Source organism: Pan troglodytes, chromosome 19, assembly GCF_028858775.2.
Source record: "Pan troglodytes isolate AG18354 chromosome 19, NHGRI_mPanTro3-v2.0_pri, whole genome shotgun sequence".
Classification (NCBI taxonomy): Eukaryota; Metazoa; Chordata; class Mammalia; order Primates; family Hominidae; genus Pan; species Pan troglodytes.
In genome coordinates, this window is record NC_072417.2 from 81,680,567 (window position 1) to 81,699,312 (window position 18,746).

At 41.4% G+C, this 18,746-nt stretch overlaps 1 long non-coding RNA gene across 3 annotated transcripts in view; it reads right to left on the minus strand.

Annotated features, from left to right (window-relative positions):
* LOC107969307 (uncharacterized) overlaps nt 1–18,746 on the minus strand; it is a 42,024-nt gene that overhangs the window by 10,478 nt on the left and 12,800 nt on the right. Inside the window, exons 3-6 of one of the 3 annotated variants that reach the window (XR_001711059.4) lie at nt 16,554–16,688; nt 13,630–14,469; nt 4,440–4,549; nt 741–787 (exon numbers count right to left, since the gene is read on the minus strand). This is a non-coding gene — a long non-coding RNA (uncharacterized LOC107969307). The remainder of the gene's footprint in view (nt 1–740; nt 788–4,439; nt 4,550–13,629; nt 14,470–16,553; nt 16,689–18,746) is intronic. The other 2 variants (XR_001711060.4, XR_001711061.4) reach the window with 2 other exon arrangements.

The window sequence follows — 18,746 nt, forward strand, 5'->3', positions numbered from 1 at the left end:
TGGCCTCCCAAAGTGCTAGGATTACAGGCGTGAGCCACCACGCCCAGCCCAGCTTTTCCATTTTCTTAAGGAGATTGATAGAGAGAACTTTTAAGATTTGGTTATTCTCAGACTGGGGCCACATGGGCTCTCTTGCAGGATATTGGCTGTGCTGGGTGGCCAAAGCCAGCTTTTGTGAACAGAGGTGTGTGTTCTTGTGTTGGCTTCTAAATGGTTTCTCAGAGAGGTGGTCACCACCCCCTCTATCATCTTGTGCAAAGGCCATGGGTGTCCTGCACCAGAGCATTCCATAGGTATTTATAAGCTGAATGGTGCTGTGTGAGCTCCGATGAGCAATGTAACTCTGTAACTGCCCACGACATGGACTTTGACTCAAAGGTAGTTGAACCCTACTCTACCCTCTGGCAGCTGTGTAACCTTGGGCAAGTCACTTGACTTGTCTTAGCCTTCATTTCCTCTTCTATAAAACAGGGATAATAATGTTTGGGCAGACCTCCTACTCAGTATCCATTCTCCTCTCTTCTTCAGTAGGAGGAGCCTAACTGTGGGATGAAGTTAGTGTGCTCTAACTAAAACCATTTCATTGTCTTGATGCTGGGATGGCTGTAAGACCTATCTCTGGCTAGTGAGAAGTGAAAGTCTACTGGTAAAGAAGGGGTGTCTTGGAAAGTTATCATTTTCCTGTACTCAGCTAGAATGTTCCTTTTCATTTTCCCTTTACCTGCCTGTCCTCTTCCTACCTGGAATGTAGATGTGATGTCCTGAGGTGAGCAGCCATCCTGTGAGCCTAAGGATAAGGAGGAGCAGAAAGCTATGAATGGTTTGGGTCTCTGATGGCATCATGGAGCCATCCACCAGCCCTTCCCTGCCTTCCTTTGGACATCTTAACACGTGGTGGAAATATACTTCTCTTTCTATTGGTGATCTTTTTTTTTTCTTTTTATCCCTTCAGGCCAAATGCAATTCTAGCTGATGTAAAAACCTGCCTCATAAGGTACCTTCCCAAATATTTGAAAATACTCAGTGAGCCATCAGATGTTAACATATGCAAGAAGTCATTTGACAACTTTATTATTAAAGATCCCTTTCTAGAGATATAATCAGTGTGAAAGGAGAAGAGACAGGGATGTCTCTCTTCTTCAGTACTGACTTGTGGGAAGTAAGTATCCTGGTATGGTATGGGAATGTGTGGCCAAAATATAATTTAATCAGAGTAACGAATTGCCCATCAGGCCTAATGTGTCTAATTTTGACTGAGGCAGGGAAGACCCAAGAAAGAGTTGCTCTCTGTCTTTGAACACCCCTTGCCTGAGAGAGAGTTCACTTGAGATCTAGAAAATATGTAGGGATTTGGGGTAAGACAAGTGGGCAGTAACCAATGTATACCCCAGCAAGGCCATTTTAATGGACTCACAGTTCCACGTAGCTAGGGAGGCCTCACAATCATGGTGGAAGATGAAGGAAGAGCAAAGCCATGTCTTACGTGGTGGCAGTCAAGACAGCTTGTGCAGGGTAACTCCCCTTTATAAAACTATCAGATCTTGTGAGACTTATTCACCATCACGAAAACAGCACAGGAAAGACCTGGCCCCATGATTCAATTACCTCCCACTGGGTGCCCCCATGACATATGGGAATTATGGGAGCTACAATTCAAGATGAGATTTGGGTGGAGACACAGCCAAACCATATCAGACGTCATCTGCATCAATAGACACCAGATATTATGGAACAAGAAGGGGATGAGCACACTTTTCTCTCCTCAGTCCAGTCACAGCCAAACCCCTGAATTTAGCTCAAGGGCTTGACTCCAGTAGGCACCTGGACCAACCAACTGGGGCTCAGTAAGAGGAAAGTGATGAGGATGGGGCAGAAAACCAAAACCCTGTTTGTTATTTTAGGGCCATGACTATAGGAGTAGGAATAATGTCCTGAAGAAAAGTGGACCCAGTGGAGGACGTGACAGTTATTTTCAAATCTGAAGGGCTTCCACATAGAGCAAGGATCAATCTCCTCTGGCTCAGTCCCAGTGGGTGGAATTGGAACCAATGGTAAAAACTTCCAGGTTGCAATATTTGGATTTGGGTTGGGATTTGGATCTGTATATGTCAAAGACACAGTGACCCATCTCAGTGGCTGGTCCCACTGCTGGGGGTATTTAAGCACATATGGAACTACCACTTGCTGGGATGTGGTACAGGGATCCCAGCATGCATTCACCTGTTGGCTTCTTCACTCAATGAACTAATTGATTTCTTTTAGTTAATTGTTAATTGATGAATTAACAATTATTGGTGCCTGCCATGTGTCAGGCTCTTACAGCCTGGTCTGACTGACTACAACCTTTGAAATCTCTACTAACTTTGTGATTCTTTGATACTCTGAGTATAATGAGTTCCATTTTGCATGGGGAAAACTGATGTACCAAGATCCGGAGTGAGTTGTACAAAGCCACGGAACACATATGTAGCGGATTCTTCATTTTCTCTGAGCTTTTGCTCTCTCTAGTCTCCTTTCTTTTTCAAACGGCTGTTTCTTTCAGAGAAAAAAAAACACGCAAAAAAACCATCTGGGCTTGGCAAGCACGTTTGGGGAGGATGTGCAGTTACCCAGTATTGGTCGGAAAGATGTGTTTTCCTGACTGGACAAATTGAAGCAAGCTCTCCCTTTGATCTGCAATCTTCCAAATTTCCCCAGATACCCCCAAGCAGAGGCAGATTATATGCAAGGGCTGTGGTTCAGATTTGATGGAACACATGGCTTTCTCACTGGGGCGTGGCTGTGGATTCTTCAGATTCAGTCGCCCCCGCTATTCTCTGCACTAACATTCCAAAAATTGCTGTAGAAACCACACACCTCCAAGAAAGCCAATTTCTTTTTAAACATTTGTGAATCTTTCTCTCTCTCTCTCTCACACACACAGACACACACACACTACCCCACTCCATAGCCAATCTTTACATCTTATATCTGTGGCTTTTCTCTTTTAGGACCTCTTGCCTGGCAGAACCTCCATGGGTTGGGAGCACCTCATCAGGCAATGAAAGCCAACCTTACTTTTGCAGCTGGGCATCTCATAAGGAAGGAGCAGGGCCATTCAGCTCAAGCCTCTATTCCTCCGTGGTGCATCAGGCTTGAAAGATGTAGCAAGAGCAAATTAGCAGCTGTGTAAGACTGTCTGACGCTGGTAAAAGCATCTGTTGGGAAACTTGCTTTGTAATTTCCTGAGCATTTAGGGTCAGAAGTGGGTAGAAACCCCCAAATGGAAGAAAAGCCTAATTGCTTTCAAGTGGGAGGAAAATAAGAAACAGACAAGCTCGCATGGGTGCAGTCTGTGGATTCTGAACTGCAGGCCCCTGGGGTAAATGTTTCCAAAGCAATACTTTCTTAGGGAGCAAGAACTCACTTTCTCATGAAATGATTTATTTGGCACAGACTGGACCATATGTGGGTGGGAGTGGTGATCAAATTCACCCTCCCAACATTGCTCTGTAAGGCTGGAGATGAGTTGGAGAATGATGGATCGGAGCCCATTAATGAGTTCCCTGTGTTAGTGTATTGGATCATCTTTCTTGGTTTTAGTCACCAACGAGTTTTCAGCACCCGGAACAGTGCCTGACACATAGTGGGTGCTCAACAAACATTTGTTGAATGACAGAATGAATGCACTTTTGTGTCCTAAGCTCTCTCTAAAGTTTCTGTGTCTTAGTTGGCTCTGTATTTGGTTGATATCTGAAATGGAGGTTAAAAACAACAACAACAACAATAGAAAAAACAAAAGGAACTTTGATCTCTAGACAGAACTTGAGAGAAATATAAACTGGGGAGGCTGAAAGAAAATAACGGAGCCAACATAGCTGCGTAGGGATGTTTGGCGAGGCCACGGCTCATATGCAGACCATTGGAAAGTGTCTCAGCCTGGTATAGGCCTGTCGTTTCTCTCACATACCTTTGAAGTTTGCATCTCACTCTGAACTCTGCAGTGAAGATTTTGCCCTTGCTTTGCTTCAAGGCCAAGGCCTTTATCCTGAGATCAAGGGTCTTCCCTCTCTCTCCTATCACTTTTGCTACATCTCTTTTCTTCTCTTTCCCTACACTGCAATTCTCCTTAATAGCTAATTTCAGTTCTGGATGGTAAGATTGGGCTTCGCAAAAGACCCATTTCGAAACTCTCTCTTAACAAATTCACATCTTGACAGCTTTCATTGGCCTGAATGTGACTAAAGCTGAGACTTCAGGGAATCGAAACTGTGATTTCCAAAAAGCACACAGCATCTGCATAACTAAAAACCCTCTCTGACTGTATGTGACTGGAGCTCTAGAGGAAATTTGGAGAATTTATGTACCCCCCCTTTGCCAGCTGCAGTTTGTCACTCTCTTTAGTACTTGGAGTAATAGCTCTATGTTAATAATCACAAAGGGTTGCATATTTTACTTACTAAATGAGGCTTAAAGATAAAACACCTTCTTTCTTTCCCTCCTCCATCAATACGGCACACTTAGCAGAAACATCATGTAGAGCTATTTGCAAAAGGCTTGATTTCTTTAGCTGGAGAAAGAAATGGAAACACAAAGACGACTTGCCTATGTGCCTTCCCAAGCTCTCTTGGCATAGAGAGCACAGGCTCCTCTGTGTGTTGAACCCCAGGTTAGTAAGTCAGAGCTCTGAGAGCCATGGCAAGGATAGGTGATTCCTTAGGTAATAGGTTAGGCAGGGGAGGAGGGACAAAGAGAGGCGGAAAAAAGAGAAAAAAATTTACAAGACGAGAAAAGAGGAGAGGTGGTAACATGCTTCCAGACAGCTCAGCTGCCTTTCTGTGCATCAGCTCATGACTGTGGCCTGCTGCTCTAGACACCAAATCCCCAGCTGATTCATTCCTCTTGAAGAGATGCCTCATTGGCTAGTGACTGCTCCCTGCCTTAATGGGATGTGCCTGGGGCTCAGATATGTGGTTTGCTAAGCTTGGAGACTGAACCCAACCGGGAGGAGCCCAACTCCACAGACACAAAGGCAATAAATGCGACAAAGAGTGGGGGGCCCTTGGCCAGAATCAAGCTAGTCCCTGGAGGTGATGACTTCTACATTTCCTTCAAATGATCAGATTCTCTCATTGAGAAGATGGGGCTGAGTCTCCAGGACCCAGGATGCCGTATGCAGCTACTGAGCTAGTGGCATGCACAGGTTTGATTTTATTGGCAGTCGTCCTCTTTGGCCCAACACCAGATAATACCTAAATATGAGAATTAGAGTTTTCAAGCCAGATTCCAGTCGTGGGTAGTAGTAGCTCTGCGGACTTGCTGTTTACAACTTTTTTTTTTTGAGACGGAGTTTTGCTCCTGTTGCCCAGGCTGGAGTGCAATGGTACAATCTTGGCTCACTGCAACCTCCACCTCCTGGGTTCAAGCGATTTTCCTGCCTCAGCCTCCCGAGTAGCTGGGATTGCAGGCACCTGCCACCATACATGGCTAATTTTGTATTTTTAGTAGAGACGGGGTTTCTCCATGTTGGTTAGGCTGGTCTCGAGCTCCTGACCTCAGGTGATCTGCCTGCCTTGGCCTCCCAAAGTGCTGGGATTACAGGCGTGAGCCACCGTGCCTGGCTTTTTTTTTTTTTTTTTCTTTGTCTTGTCCTAGGACATTGGCTCTGGCCTTGTCCCAAAAGGCCCTAGCTCCAGGGCTCCATTTCATAAACTGAAATGCACCAGGGCTGGGTCTGCAGCCCTGGGCTGGCCTCACCCTTTGCATCTTTACACAGCTCTGCTTTGCTGAGAGAAGGGCTTTGTTCAGCAGCCTTATCTTCTCCTGCCTCCTTTGTCTTGTCCTCAGTGCTCCAGGCACCCTCCCCCTTCTGCAACGCCTGACTGGGAGGCAAGTGCCCGTCTTCAGGCCGGCCCTCTTGCCTCTTGTTCCCATCCTTCCTCTCACGGAGAAATCTGGACAGAGAAACATCCACCCTCAGGTGTGATGTGCTGAGTGACTCAACAAACCTCAGTGGGTGACCCACCATGGGGTCACAAGAGGAAGATGTTGAACTGGAACCCCCAACTTCATGAAAAATGACTTAATCTAGAAAGGAAAGAAATGAGCCGGGCGCGGCAGCTCACACCTGTAATCCAGGCACTTTGGGAGGTTGAGGCAAGAGTTTGAGACCAGCCTGGGCAATATAACGAGACCTGGTCTCTACAAAAAAGCTGAAACATTAGCTGGGTGTGGTGGTGCATGCCTGTGGTCCCAGCTACTCCAGAAGCTGCGGCAGGAGGACCACTTGAGCCCAGGAGGTTGAGGCTGCAGTGAGCTATGGTGGCGTCACTGCACTATAGCCTGGGTGACACTGTACTCCAGATTGAGTGACCCTGACTCAAAAAAAAAAAAAAAAAGAAAGAAAGAATACTGTCAGCTTATTCTTGCAAAAGATAGTAATTCCCACTTAATAGTCTCATTAAGTGGGAATACTCTTCTAAATAGTAAGACGATTGGAGAACAGGTTTTCCACACTAATGCTTCCAGTGGTGACAACAAAGTATTTCATTTTAGAGTAAGTAGGGTCAACATACTGCATGTTAGACTGTATTTTCTGTTTTTCAGTTCACATTATGTTAATTATTCATTTATATATTTTTAGTAATGACCAGTTGTGCTATATGTAATGGTCAGTTTTCATGCCTATCTCCACTGTTAGATTATATGTTCCATGAGGTCAGAATTCTGCAAACCTTGTTCACCAATGTACCCCTACCATGTAGTACTATATCTGGCAAAAGGTAGATGCTCAATTTGTATTTGTTGGATGGATGGATGGAGGGATAGATGGATGGATTACAAAGTATTGGATGAAGGTAGAGAGGAAACATAGATAGTAGACTGTAGACTCTAAATATTAACTATGAAGAAGAGAGAGTTAATAGTGGTGCTTTTTTTTTTTTTTTTTTTTTTTTTTTGAAACAGAGTCTTGCTCAGTCACCCAGGCTGGAGGTCACTGACCTGTTCTCAGCCCACTGTAACTGCCGCCTCCCAGGTTCAAGCCATTTGCGTGCCTCAGCCTCCCGAGTAGCTGGGATTACAGGCTTGTGCCACCACGCCTGGCTAATTTTTGTATATTTAGTAGAGACAGGGTTTCACCATGTTGGCCAGGCTGGTCTCAAACTCCTGACTTCAAGTCATCCGCCTGCCTCAGCCTCCCAAAGTGTCAGGATTACAGGCTTGAGCCACAGCACCCGGCTGATAGTGGTGCATTTTTAATCAACCTCAAGTCCACAGTGATGACCAGAGTGAGTCAGGAGCAGAAAGTCAAGGGTGTGCTTCTTCACCCAAGAAGGTTGTGTTTGGGATTGTTCAAGAGTGTCCTGCTGCATAGTAAGGGCTCAGACAACAGGCCATGACGTTGCTTTGGCATTTTGTGGGTAGCCCACCTACAGAAGCACTAAGTGGCAACATATTTGATAGGTTTAATATATTTTTTTCCCTGAGAGCCAAAGAAATTTAATCTGAAAACAAGGATCCTGGAGGTGATAATTAGAAGAGAATGGTTAATAATAGAGTCCCAACTGGAGCCTCATACTCACATCAGACATGGGAACTATCCTCATCCATATTGGATAGAAACCTGAAATTTTCTCATGTCATCCAGATTAAAAAAAGATGCATCATTTTTCATTTGAGTTTCAATTTGGTGCCCAAAGTTGTGTTTTTTGAAGCTTCTATTCATTTCTGATGGTTCTTTTACTCCTCTGAAAAGACTCAGCTTAAGCGGTTTATGTGTTGCACAGTTGTGACTAGCTGGGCAGTTTTTTTTAGGAAAACAAAATTGTTAAGCTTGGAAAAACATCTGCTCTGTGTCTGTTCATTAGATTCCGCCAACTTTTTTAGCAAGTTGTGACATTTGAACTGACAACCCTAAGGCATATTTTGGAACACTAAGGAAATCTATGCTCAATAAATAGGTTATTATACATTTCTCCAGTGTCCCACTGAAGAATCTGAAAATGCTTCTTTCGCTTTGGGATTCTCGTTTATAAACTTGTAGCTCAGCATTCCCATCTATCATATCAAGAAGATATGCAAATGATGTGAGCCCACAGGACTCAAGTAAGCCATGCCTTGTCAAGATGCATAGTTTTCCAGTGACTGCTGGTGAGCTGAGATGCCCTCCCTGGGAACAAATTCTGGCACTTAAAAATCATACTCATAAAATGTTGAAGAGAAGAGAATGCTTTTTAAAGGCCCCCAAGTCAAAGAACCTGTGGGGGAACTGACCAGATTTCCATCTGTTTCAAATTAAACGTGTTTATTATCTTTGCGTCATGCTCCCCAGCTCAGCATAATCAGTTAGAAAAAGATCTTCTGTGATCTTAGCAGAAAGCATGTTTTTATAAGTTTATCTGGCTGCTTGCTTCCTTACACAAGCCAGCGATATTTCTCCCTTCATTTTGACTCTGAGTTGTGCTTTATTGGAGGTAAAGCATGATGTTGGTGGGCTCTATTCATTTGGCACTTATTTTCTGTTTCCTGTCATGCCCCTGAATCTATGCTACATTTTGGGGATACAGTGGGAACAAGATACTCAGTAAGTAAATATATAAGTAAAGTAATTATAGTTTGCAAAAGTTGCCCTAAAGGAAATAAACATGGGAGACAGAGACAATCAAGCCAAGATTGTCAAGGACAATCTTTAGATTGGGTGGTTAGAAAAGAATTTAGAGCTGAGGCATGAAGGCTAAGAACAAGCCTCTCAAATAGAAATGGAAGGATGAGGATTCCAGGCAGAAGAAACAGCATCTGCAAAGGCTTTGAGATAGTCAAAGCCTATCAAAGCCTCTGGTCATCACTGTGGACTTGAGGTTGACTAAAAATGCACCGCATAGCTTCCTGATATGATAGATGGGAATGCTGAGCTACAAGGGCTTGCAGTATCTGAGGGACAGAAAACCAGCCAATGTAGTTGGAGTGGACAGAGAGGGGGAAAATGGCATGGAGGGATGCCAGGTGATAAGGCTGGAGAGAAACCTGAGCCTGCCCAGGGAGGTTTTATGAGAAATGTTCATGATTTTAGATTTTATTCCAAAAGCAATGGAAAGCCAAGGGAAAATGCCATGTTTGGATTTACATTTTAGGAGAATTAGGCTGGCTTATCTATGAAGAACAGATTGGAAGGGGGAAGGGGGAAGCAGGGAAGCCAGGTGGGAGGTGGTTGGCTCAGTCCAGGTGAGAGAGGACCACAGCAGCTTGCACTGGGATAGCATCATTGGAGACTGGGAGAGGAGGATGAGCTTGAGAGAGGTTTTGGAGGTAGAATTGACAAGACTTGTGGGTGCATTGGATAGAGGAGATAGACAGTAGGAAGACTCAAGGGAGCTGCTAGCGTGTTGACCTGCAATGAGGTGGCTGACAGTACTAGTGACTGTGAGAAGAGTCCTGGGGAAGGAACGACTGTTTTGTGGGAAGGTGGGGAATGGAAATTCATCTTGAACCTATTAATTGGGAAGACCTGTTAGTAAGCTGTATGTAGAAATGAAGAAGTCTTTTGGCAATATATCTCTTGAAAGGGCAAACCTTGTAACTCATTGCTGTAACTCTCAACGTAATGACGGAAACGTTTGGAAAAACATGAGATGGAACTTGAAACAACTGAAGTCCGGAAAATCAGAGATGATTCAGGGTTAGCAATAAATCTAGCAAATGACATAGCATATGGGAAAGTGTAAACATGGGTTTTCTCCTTTGTAGCTTCCTGTCTGAGTAGACCTTATTTCTGTATTGGAAACAAATGTGCTGACTGAGATGTGGGTGCAGGGAGTGTGAGGGCTGCTTGTGCTGAGGGGGGATGGCCAAAACGTCCAGCAAGGAAGATGAGCTTTATGATTCAGGGAGAGGAGGAAGTACTCCAGGGTTGGAAGGTACACTTAGGAAATGATACAATGTACTTATTTAATATTGTCCTTTGAGTTTTATGGAGTGCAGCCCATTTTTTTAAAAGCTACTCTTTAAAATGATATTTTCTCTGTAAATCAGGCATGAAAAAAAAATGACCTGAGGCCCTTCTTAACATTTCTTCAGTGGAGTCTCTGCCTTCCTATTAATTTTCAGCAGATTGGGCTTGTTTTTCTACCTGCCTTCCCATTTCCAAGTACAAGCTGTCCCACTCTTTGCTTATCTCTTTCTGTTTGGTGTTCAAAAGGGGTCCATGGTGCTTTTCGAAACCATAATATTTGGTTGGTTAGTGAACAGTCTGCAAAGCAAAATACATTACTTTGATGTTAGCATTGGTACCAGACCTGGAAAAGGAGATTGTCCCTGCAGGTTTCTGCTTTGTATGTGTAGAATCTCAGAATGGTGCAGGGGAGACTCCTCTACTGTTGGTATAGAAAAGGCTTAAGTTTTGGAGTCAGAGAGCCCTGAGTTCAGTCCTTAGTTCTGCTGTTTTCTATTTTGCAACTTTAGGCTTGTGACTTAATGTCTTTGAACCCAGTGTTTTCGTCGGTAAAGTATGGATAATTATACATATGTAAATGGCTGGGTTGTTGTGAAGAGTAAATAATATGACATATGTAAAGTTCTTAGATGATACTTATTTCATGCTGGTTACCACAAATAGTCTGTCATGCTATTATCATTGAATATACAAACATAATGGTGTCAGTTTGACAGGAAATATACCTTCTTGGTTTGTAGCCCTGTAAGGGCTGTTGACAAGCACTAAAACCATGGTAAGAGGGCGCTGGAGTGATGGGGTAGGGCTTCTCTGTTACAGTCTAGCAAATGTTGCAAAAGGGAAGCTCCTGGTGTGTTTAACTCACTTATTTTTCAAATTGTGTTAAAAATTCAAATTGACCAATTAAGTTAAAAAAAATGGAGACCTTTCCTATGCAATGTGGATGACAAGCTTCTTTTGAAAAACCAGATCTGGCAACACAAGACCCCCTGCATTCCAGATCATGACCATCAGCTGTAACTTAGAAGGGCAGGCTCTTTCCAGTTCTCTCCACTGTTCCTTCCTAGTGCTCTATCTTAGAGATAACCTAGTGTTACCTCTTATATTGACTACTGACCAGCTCATGTGATTGGACAAACACTTTCACTCTTTTAGTCTCAGTTATCCCGTCTGTAAAATGAAGATGATAATCATTAACGCTTATCCCAAAAGTTTCTTTTGAGGATTAAAAAACCTCAATTAAAAAGTTTTTTTCACAGTGCTGGGTGGAGAGAAAGAACTCAGGGTTAGCTATTATTATGGTCATTATTAGGCAGCTTTGCAAATTAATGGGTATCTAATTGAAATACATACCTAAGTGGACACCGACAGAAATTAAACTGTGGATAACACACACGTTTGTTATAGGGACATAATATTTTTGAAAAATACAGTGAATTTTTCTTTTTTCATACTTCCTTGTAGTTGGTCTTCTCTACATTCTCCTCTTAGGGAAAAGCATTTGACAGAGAATCTTCTGCTATCACATCCACCCTTCACCCTGTTCCACCCGGGAGCTGACTTGTTTGGATTATATCAGTAGGGGATAATGGTGTCACTATTTATTCCCCTGTCTAGCTTCTTCCCTAAGGCATTGCATTGAGCCTGCTGAGACCCTCACTGAAGGTTACTACTTCCCTTCAAATATTCTCTCCTTCTGAGTTTGGTAACCCTTCCGTCAGATCATGAGGTCCTGGACCTGGGGTGGTAATGATGACACTCTCACTAGCCCTGAGGCTCTGTCACGTTTCTTGCAGTGCTCTCATATGTCTTTGAACCTTTTGTAGACAATCTTTTTTATCAAAACAATTTCTACTTATCCTACTTGGAGTAAATCATCAGCTGATGTAGCTTCCATTGCCTTGAAAAAAAAATTAGAATTGTGGCTGGGCATGGTGGCTCATGCCTGTAATCCCAGCACTTTGAGAGGCCGAGGTGGGTGGATCACTTGAGGTCAGGAGTTCAAGACCAGCCTGGCCAACATGCTGAAGCACTGTCTCTACTAAAAATACTAAATTAGCAGTACATGGTGACAGGTAATCCCAGCTACTCGGGAAGCTGAGGCAGGAGAATCGCTTGAACCTGGGAGGTGGAAGTTGTAGTGAGCCAAGATTGCACCACTGCACTCTGGCCTGGGTGACAGAGTGAAATTCTGTCTAAAAAAAAAAAAAAAAAAAAAGAATAAAGTAAAAATCAAAGAAAAGGAGTTAATTTTAAGGTTCTAATCTCAAGACAATATTTTGAATCCACAGCAAGGTAATGGTCCTAGAAATCAGGCTTCATGGAGAGAGAAAAAAGTTTTTAAAATTCTTGGAGGTTTCCATTAACATATAGAAAGCCAGGCTAGGTCACAGAGGATCAAAGCCACAAGTGGAGAGCAGGCAGGAGAAATGACTTGTGGGAAATTTCCACCAGACAGGAAGAGAAAATAGAAACCATTGCCCTGGAGAAGGAAGGGAGATTTTGAGAGGGCACAACCAGGATGTGTACCACAGTTTGGTCACTGAGAAATGACTGTTTCCTCCCCAACCCCACCTTACTTAAGCAAAATTGGGGCAGGGTGTGATGAGGCATTGGAAACCCTCACAGAAAGCCCAGATAGCTTGAGGGAGAGTCAACACATCTTGACTTGTCCCCCGTGTCCCCCCTGTGACTACTGTGCTAGGGAAGTGGTGAAACTTCCACCATCCCTCTTCCAGGGTAGAGGGTTCCTTATGGCCCAGAGTTCCTGTCTGCCCCAGGGAGAGGACACCAAGGTGCTGAGAACAATGTTGTCTTGGTATAGACTTCAGGGCTAAGAAGCAAGAGGCCACAAACCATAGAGGGCTGGTGATTTGAGGGACCCAGAGACCTTGGACATCAGCAGCAGATGCCAGCGGATGCCCATAAAGGACAGTGAAATTGGCCACACCTAAGTAAACACCAGCCAAGGACATTCAGGGACAAAACCAGCGTGTAGCTGAAGACTCAGGACTCCAAGGACTATATGCCAGCTTTTCTCTGCCCCCAGATATCACCTTGGGAAGAAGATATGGGCAAAGTGACCCCTTGAGAGAGGAGGGAAGCAGTCTTTGAATTTCCTGGGCAATTTACCCAAATGAAGCTGAGTTAATCCCAAAGTGAAATGTTTTAAACAGGAACAAAGTCAGTTGCCCTTAATTAAAATTAATTTAATTAATTTGAATTTTTCTCTGCCAGCAGGAGGAAAGGTAGCTTAAGAGTAAGAGAGTAATTATAAACAATAATGAACTTCATCTTTTTTATACTTATGAGTGTTCTGTATAAATTTTGTTTTGTAAATTCTGCATGACCTCTCTCACAAGATTGACCCTTTGCTCTGGACCTTTGTCTTTGAGTCACTGAGTCATATTAAGGGTGGTGAATGAATTTTATCTAACATAACCATTACTTTTACTTACTAAGTCATTTTAAACATAAACATGGAAGGAAATTAAGATAGAAAGAAAAATGTCATATCCCTCCACCCTAAAGCAAAAACATCCATTTTGAAAAAATATTTTCTTTGCCCATGTGGTTAATATACTGGTGAGAGATTGGCCAAACCGTTTGCCTACAAAAGTCTGTCCTGTCAACATCCTGAGTTTGTCCTTGGTGACGTAAAGGAAAAGAGAGAGAAAGAGAGAGAGAAATGAGCTGAGTACCTGATGTTGTCATATGGCATCAAGCTTCTCCTTACTTGGATGCCCTTCCAATTAGTGAAATGGGACATTTTTAGGATGGTGTCCAGACTCAACAGTGTCAATAGGATTTCACTCTTTCTATCTTACTTCTTAGTGTTTGCCATTATACAAAACGCCAGGATTCATGGGGATTCCTCTCTATTCTTCATCTGGCATTCTAGACCCTGATTCTGGGGCTCTTGATTCTGTTGGATTATTGACATTATGATGTTATGCGTAGGATATTCCAAGTAGAATCCCTGAGTTTTTATTAACTGGAGTCTTAAAGAACAGATTTACAGATTTAAACTTTGCTTACCTCTGCCTGTTTTTCTCCTTTGTGTTCTAATGCATGTGACACTTTAAGGAAGTGTTTTACTTGGATACTTGGGAAGTGAGCAGTGAAGTGAAATAGCTTTCCCTGCTCTTATTTGTATTGCTCTGATTTGGAGGCATATACTCTTCTAAATGATTGCTTATTCACGTGCTTCTGTCAAATTAGAACCTTAAAGAGGCATGATCAGATTTGCCCACATTCCTGAGTAGGGGAGATGCCTATTTCAACAATAGTACCTACAGGGTTAATACAGACCAAGAAGCCTACTTGTTGTAGGTAAGTTACAGTAGCTGGTATTTTAAGATGGCATTTGTTTGTCTCTGCAAATATTCCCACAAGTGTTCTCTCAGTAGTTCACTGTTTGGAGCTTCTTGCAGAAGTATCTCAAACATGATGATCATGGGGCCACATGAGAAGTACTAAACACCGTTGATGATGTTCCTGTGTACTTTTCAGCTTTGAAGGGGGTGACACTTAGATAAACCCTGGAGAAAAAAAAATAGAGAAAAGACTGAATGAAACCTAGAGGCAAAAGCTATGGACAAATGGGTGAAATAAACAAGCAATTTTCTTTTTGTTGTTCCTGAAGCCCACTACATTAGCTTTGGCAGCGTTACCAGATTTTAAGTCATGCTGACCAAATCAAATAGGAAAATCAGATCGTGATAAGCTGGACTGACATTATTTCTAATTTCTTTTATAATTTCCTTTGTGAGTCATGAATAATTCAGAACCATATTTCTTTCAGTTTCTGAACACACAAAAGTATTTTTGTTTTTTTCTTTGAAATTGAGTTCTCATTGCATTGTGTTGGAGAATATAGTCTGCATGTTTTATCAATCAATTCCTTAATATTTATTGAAATGTCCTTTATGGTCTGGTATGTGCTCAGTTTTTGAAAATATTCCCTGGAAAATTGAAAAGAATTCAGATTATTTAAGAGTTGACATAAAGTTCTAAATATGTGAATTTGACCAAATGTCTTAATCATGCTGTTTAACTCACCAACATCGTTAATTTTTTGATCACTTGATCAATCAGTCTGTAATAATTAAGTATTAAAAATTACACTCTAAGAAATTCAATATACCATAATTTTATTGACCTTTACTTTATATGAGTTGTTGCTTTTGTAGGTCAAAAAGTGGTCAACTATTAGGAATTTCTTACGGTTTGATCTAATATTTTGGAGCTATGTTGCTCATGTTTGTTGGTTCAGGTTTGTAATATTTTTCTGACATATTGTGTGATAACGTTTTTACTTTAAAGTCTATTTCATCTGCCAATTTATATGGTTAGAGCATCTTTATTTTGATCAGTATTTTAAAAATGTAATCCACATATCTTTCTTCTGATTAAATTCTATTTGGACTAATGTCTGGCATATTATTATTATTTTTTCTATTTACTATGAGTTTGACTCACAATAAATATTCAGTACATGGTAGTTTAAAAATAACAAATATTATTAATTTAATAATTGATGTATTTTTATTAATATTCTCTTTATAAGAGTTTAACTTTGATGCTGATGTTGTAGTTTCATTATGATTTTTTAAAATTATGATAAAATATTTCCTGTATTTATTAGCCATTTCACAAGCTTACCTGATTTTTTTATTTGAGGTTTTATTGTATTTTACATTAGCAGGGTGGGTGAAAAGAGGATACATAGAATTTTTATGTATCAGTGTTAGCTGTGGGGTTAGCTTTGGCTTACTGAAGTTACCAGTAATGAGCAATCCTCAGTATCCAAAGGATACAGAATCATAAAACATTGGAGATGGAAAAAAACATCTATTGAGGCCGGGTATGGTGGCTCACACCTGTAATCCCAGCACTTTGAGGGGCTGAGGTGGGCGGATCATGAGGTCAGCAGATCGAGACTCTCCTGGCTAACACGGTGAAACCCCATCTACTAAAAATACAAAAAAAATTAGCCAGGCTTAGTGGTGGGCACCTGTAGTCCCAGCTACTCGGGAGGCTGAGGCAGGAGAATGGCATGAACCCGGGAGGCAGAGCTTGCAGTGAGCCGAGGTGGCACTACTGCACTCCAGCCTGGGTGACAGAGCGAGACTCCATCTCAAAAAAAAAAAAAAAAAAAAAAAAAAAATACTGAAACTTCCCATCAAGAATCTCAATCTTTCACAGAAGACCAAAATAAAGACATGCTACTCTGATACAGGGCACAGAGGTTCCAAACAGTGAAATAATAACTAAGCCAGGTCTGGTTCACATCATTTTAATTCCATTTTTGTCTGCAAGAGACTGTGAAAACAGGAGATTTCAACCAAAAAAATCTAAGCCTATTGCACTGGGAAGTGGTGATGCCCTCTGAGTCAGATTGGATGATATTTGAGGTTATTTAAAACACTGAGTTTTGATGTTTTTTTTCTTAAATACAGAAGAGGAGGATCTCACAGTTAATGATAGAACCAGACCTGGACTATTGATTTCTTGAGTCCAAATTCACCATTCCAGGTATAAAGGCCACCCAAGTCTCCTCCCACCCCCCAGTGTACCCCTGTGCCTTGAGGCCATAGTTACTGTGAACTATGTATTGTCATACTTCTTTCTCTCCTCGGAGACACTCCATCAGTGGAGGGACCCTGAATGGGAGCATATCAGGACTGCAGCCTTCTTTAGGGAGGAAAGGGTAGGATGATGCTAGAGAAACAAGAATTTTTCCACTGGACACTGTAAGCTGAAAGGGAGAAAAGAAGGCCTTTTGAGAAAAGCCTTAAGGAGCTGCAATTGCTCAACTAGTGGAACAGCTGAGGGTTGGTCTATGTGAGTTCATGCATTCGCTTTGCAAAGTGATGCACCCTGCCCAGGGGCTGGTACTACAAAGTTGGCAACCATATGTTTTTCATATCTCAGTATGAAAATGGATTCCAATTTAAACATAAAGTATTAAAGTTAGATACAATACAACCTCACTTAATTCACTAATTCAGAAGTTGTAATTATTTAGAAGGAGAAAACCTGATATTTACCTTCATATTTTTTATTTTAGGAAAGAAAGAGAGAGCAACAGTATGTGTCTGAGAGATTTATTGTATAATATGATCAATATATTCACTAAATATTATCACTATTCATTAAAATAGGTTTTCAAAATATTAATACTTGAAGAAACTATTAGCTCTAATTGAAACTACTTCACATATATATGGAAAAGAATCAAAAAGCGGATTTCTGGAAAGTGTCATAATTCATATGCTTCAGTAAGATACTTAGATGATCTCATTCATTCATTTAGTCATTCAACAAAAATATATTCAGTGCCAATTCCGTACCAGGCATTATGCCATCTAGTTCTAAGCAGGGAAGTTTCATTTTGTAATGGAACAAGTGAAAAGAACCGCTTTTCTTGAATTTCTTCTTTAAAAGTCACTTATGGTTTCTACTGATTTAGGAGAGTTTAAATGCAAACATATGAGTAAAGAAACAGGCTAGCTGACATATCCAGTCACAAAAGACAAATTGTGCCTTCCTGTTAAAGTCTAATATTTTTCAGCTAAAAAGTATTCATCCATGATGTTCTTAATAAACTATTCATAAATATAGAAGGAAGACATGAAGCCACAGATATGTTTATTTGACATAGAGAAGGCTTAGTTCAGGGGTGGGAAGACCACTTTTGTAATGCATTTTTTTTTTTTTGAGATAGAGTCTTGCTCCGTCACCCAGGCTGGAGTGCAGTGGCGTGATCTCAGCTCACTGCAAGCTCCGCCTCCTGGGTTCACGCCTTTCTCCTGCCTCAGCCTCCCAAGTAGCTGGGACTACAGGCACCAGCCACCACGCCCAGCTAATTTTTTTGCATTTTTAGTAGATGGGGTTTCACCGTGTTAGTCAGGATGGTCTCGATCTCTTGACCTCGTGATCCGCCTGCCTCGGCCTCCCAAAATGCTGGGATTACAGTCATGAGCCACTGTGCCCAGCCTTGTAATGCATTTTTAAAATTGATTTTACACAAATGATTCTTTCTATAAGAATATAACATATAGCCTCCAACCTGACCCCCAGGTTGAAATAAAATAATGGAGGCTTTGCTTAGTTTTTCCAAAGATATGAATGTAATGTAATCAATAAAACTGGAACATCTTCAGTTTGATGGGGCAACTGAGCACCAAAGAAGTAGGCAATTTTGGGAAAGAAAAAAAGCATCCAGGAGTCTTTGGTGAATATCCTAATGCTGAAAAAGTTTGGGGAGATTTGGATGTAGGGCACCTGACTACTGAGCAATCAGTAGGGTGTTTCTTCTGATTGATCCTATCTAGAAGCAGGAAAAAGTAACTTACATTCAATGGGCATCTGCTTTGGGATAGCCGTGGTATTAGATTATATACACACATACATACATGCTTACATGTGTGTATGTATAGATTTTATGCATATGTACATATTAGATTACACACATTATATGTGCACGTGTTTTATATGTATTTATAATATAATATTTTATATATTATAATAATTTAAAATATAATCTTTCCAAATACCTGTGATATAAGTAGTATTAGCCCATTTTAATGATAAAATGTCTTCGGCTTAGAGAATTACTTGTGTAAGGTCATACTTTTAAGAGGAAGAATGAGGATTTGTGCTGAAGTCTATTGAGTTCCAGAACTCACTAATTTTTCCACTATATATTGTTGTCCAGAGAATAAATGAGCTGAAGACTTTAAAAATCAGATTGATATTTTAATAGACTCCATCATTTGTTAGGTGTGTGAACTTGAGAAAATTCCTTAAGCTC